Source organism: Platichthys flesus, chromosome 2 (assembly GCF_949316205.1).
Source record: "Platichthys flesus chromosome 2, fPlaFle2.1, whole genome shotgun sequence".
In the NCBI taxonomy this organism is placed as follows: domain Eukaryota; kingdom Metazoa; phylum Chordata; class Actinopteri; order Pleuronectiformes; family Pleuronectidae; genus Platichthys; species Platichthys flesus.
Window position 1 is genome coordinate 5,162,238 of NC_084946.1, and position 3,955 is coordinate 5,166,192.

General features: G+C 51.8%; 1 pseudogene; it reads right to left on the reverse strand.

Moving 5' to 3' along the window:
• Positions 1 to 277: 277 nt before the first annotated feature.
• Positions 278 to 3,233, reverse strand: LOC133959306 (uncharacterized; annotated as a pseudogene).
• Between the last annotated feature and the right edge of the window lie 722 nt (positions 3,234 to 3,955).

Genomic DNA, 3,955 nt, shown 5'->3' on the forward strand with positions numbered 1-3,955 from the left:
CCATGCCTCAAAATGATTAATGACAATTGATGAGTCCAATGTAAATGTTTGTACTGTGGCAAGACAAGGAAAGGCAGAGACGCAGGTACTGTTTACTGTCGTTTATTCAGTAGCAAGGAAGAACTAGCACATGTTCCCCATACGGGAAGTATATATAGCTACAGCCTCTACTAACATTACCCATCAACCCACTGGGTGAGAGGAAACACCCATGAGTGCACGCCACACAGCCCCCCCCCCCCGGAACACCCAGAGGGAAAAAAAAATGGGACAAAAGTCAGTACCGCTCAGGGGGTTTAACAAGGCGACCATAACTGCTACGCCGACCCCCGTCCGCAAACGCAGGGGTGGAACAGGCAGAAGGGACATCATTTACAACAGGCACAGGATCAGGAGGCACAACTGGAGAAAACAACACAGGGGTCTTAGAAGGGGGGCGACCACGACGGGGAACCCGGGCCGGTAGCACCTCCTCGCCGGCCAACAGATGAGCTGGCTTAAGCCTGTCTACCGAAACGCGCTCCCTGCGCCCGCCCATGTCTAGAATGAAACTTTTAGAACCCGCCTCTAACACTCTAAACGGGCCATCATACGGGGGCTTAGAGGGGAAACCGGTGAGCATCGTGACGCACGAAAACAAACCGATTGGTCGCGAGATCCGTTGGCACGAAAGACAGAGGAGAAAAATGATGCACGGGCACCGGTGCACAAGCGGCCTGTGACGCAGGACGCGCAACAGGAACCGGAAAGGGGGCCGAGCTCTGAGGCAGAAACTCCCCTGGGACGCGGAGCGGCTGACCGAGCACCAACTCTGCAGGCGAGGCATCCAGGTCAGCCTTAGGAGCCGAGCGCAACCCGAGCATCACCCACGGCAACCGATCCAACCAGTTTGCATCTGAGAGCGCAGCCCGCAATGACGCCTTAAGCGACCAGCGAAAACGTTCACACAAACCGTTACCCTGGGGGTGGTAGACAGTGGTACGGTGAACCTGTGTGCCCAAAGACTTTGCTAGCGCCGACCAGAGATTCAAAATGAACTGCGGGCCTCTGTCAGAGGTGATATCAGACGGTGCACCAAAACGTGAGACCCAAGCTGAAAGAAAAGCGCGTGCCACGTCCGCAGATGTCGTGGAAGACAGAGGAACCGCCTCTGGCCACCTAGTGGTCCGATCTACCATGGTAAGGAGATGTGTAAAACCCTGGGAAGGGGGAAGAGGCCCCACAAGGTCGATATGCACATGATCAAAACGCTTGGCCGGAATCAAAAATGGCTCGAGGGGCGCCCTAGTGTGCTGGTGAACTTTTGCGCGCTGACACGCCACACATGTGGCCGCCCACTCCTTGACCTCTTTGCGAAGGCCAGGCCACACAAACTTCGAAGACACCAACTTCACCGACGCCCGGACACCCGGATGAGAAAGAGAGTGCACCATATCAAAGACCCGACGGCGCCAAGCAACCGGCACTACCGGGCGGGGGCGGCCCGTGGAGACGTCGCAAAGGAGGGCAGGCCCACCATTTTGCACCGGTACTCGCAGCTCTCAGTGCAACGATACCCGGGTCCCCAGGTTGATCGGCGGCCAGTGCTGAAAAATTAACCCCAAGATGCACAGGGCACACCAGCACCCGCGACAGGCAGTCTGCCACCGGGTTTGCTTTACCCGCCACATGTTGGATGTCCGTTGTGAATTCGGAGATCGCTGCTAGATGGCGCTGTTGGCGAGCAGACCATGGCTCTGTCACCTTCGCCATAGCAAACGTCAATGGTTTGTGGTCAACATAGGCTGTGAAAGGGCGGCCTTCCAGCAGGAAACGGAAATGACGCGTAGCCAGGTACAACGCTAACAGTTCCCGGTCAAACACACTGTAATTTCGCTCACTGTCTCGCAAACCGCGGCTAAAAAATGCAAGGGGCTGCCACGCACCCGCAAAACGCTGTTCAACAACTGCACCGACAGCCACATCCGAAGCATCGGTCGTGAGGGCGATGGGCGCCCGAGACGCGGGGTGCGCCAGAAGCGCCGCGTTAGCCAGGGCAGCCTTAGCCCCCTCAAAAGCCCTAACGATCCCCAAACGCTCCATGGTAGCAAACTCCTCCTTCGCGGTGGCTAACTTCACGGTGTCGAGGCGACGCGAACGTGCGAAAACGGGCGTACCCGCACTGGGAATGAAATGTTCCACGCCGTGTTTAGTAACCGCGGCAGAAAATGCGGGCGTTGTCAGCGCAGGAAATTCCGCCAGTAAGCGCTGGAAGACATCCTTTGACGCCGCGAAATTAGCGTGGGTCCCCCTGTCTGACACGGAAAAGATGCAAAAGACACAGCATCAATGAGCCTGCGATTAGCTACATCCACTAACAACCCATTAGTGCACAGAAAATCTGCTCCGATAATAGGAACCGTAATGGAGGCTACAATAAAGTCACACAGAAATTTGCGTCCATTGAAACACACAGTCACAGAATTGGTACCAAACGTCTCTATAGCCGAACCGTTAGCCGCTGTCAGACGCGGACCACTGCCACAGGCCGAGAGGTCCGTAGCTGCAGGAGGGAGAAGGCTCTTCTGCGAGCCGGAGTCCACCAGGAACTGATTACCTGATATGGAGTCATGAACGAACAGCAGCTCCTCTTGCTCGCCAGCGCCCACGGCTGCTACCGAGCGCCGGCTCTTCCGTTTTCCCGGTGCCTCGAACGCGCACGGAGGAACGCAGCGGCGCGCCTTGCTCCACTGGGTGAGAGGAAACACCCATTAGTGCACGCCACAATACCATATTATATTGACCCCATCAGTCACAGCATTTATTTCTATTGTTGAGGAAAATAGATTTGAAGGTGACATTACCTACTAGAATTCACTGCACACTTGTTCTCAAGATCCCAGACAGCCACCTGATGCATCTTTATTCAAACTTTTCTTTTTCTGTGCAAGAAGTATATTGTGGATGTATTGTATTATGTTGGCTGCCCAGCGCACTTCCTGACCCTAAAAAATAATAAATGGCTCCCTTGCTAGGACAGAGTGACAGTAAGGGGTGATTTATTCATCTCATTTGAGGATTGCTATTGGCTATGTGTGTGTGTGTGTGTGTGTGCGTGTGTGTGTGTGTGTGTGTGTGTGTGTGTGTATGCAGCATCCTGTGCCTAGCTTTCTTATTTCCTGACTCACACTGATAAACGACCTGACGTCATCCTGGAGCTCTGAGGGATTTCTACTGGTCTTGTTCTGGCTCATCCTCCACAAGGTATATGGAGGCTCTACTTCCTCTAAGGAGAGTGATATCATTAATTTAGTCACAACCCTCTGGTTCCCCAGTAAACCACCAACTGCAACCACCTACTACTACTATAAAGTGATGGGTTTTATTTTAATCTATAATTATTTTTTCGAAATCTGGAAATGGTTTAAGGATGTTGCAAGAGTATTGAAAGAAAACTCATCAGGAAGGCAGAGTCTGTGGTTGGCTCTAAGTTGTCACCCTGGAGGAGGTGGTGGAGGACAGGATGCTGGCAAAACTGCTGGCAATCATGGACAATCCCTCTCACCCCCTCCACAAAACACTGGACAAGCTAAGGAGCAGCTTCAGCCACAGACTCATTCAACCCCGCTGCTCTAAGGAACGATACAGGAAGTCGTTCCTCCCAACCGCAATAAGACTGTACCATCTACCTCTGTCAGAGCCACCATCACAGAACTGCACTAAATATACCTGTCTCCTTGCACTGTGTACCCTGTACAACACTCCGCTCCATATACTGGAAAACTTACTCCACATCATATGTGATATGTGTTAATATAAACCATATTGATACTGTATATAATTCTATACAATAATATTGTCTTTTGCACACTCTGTCTACATATTCTTACACTCATAGTATATTATATTATACTTATACTTCAAATACTTATATTTATACCTCTACTATATATCATATCATATTATATCATACTCT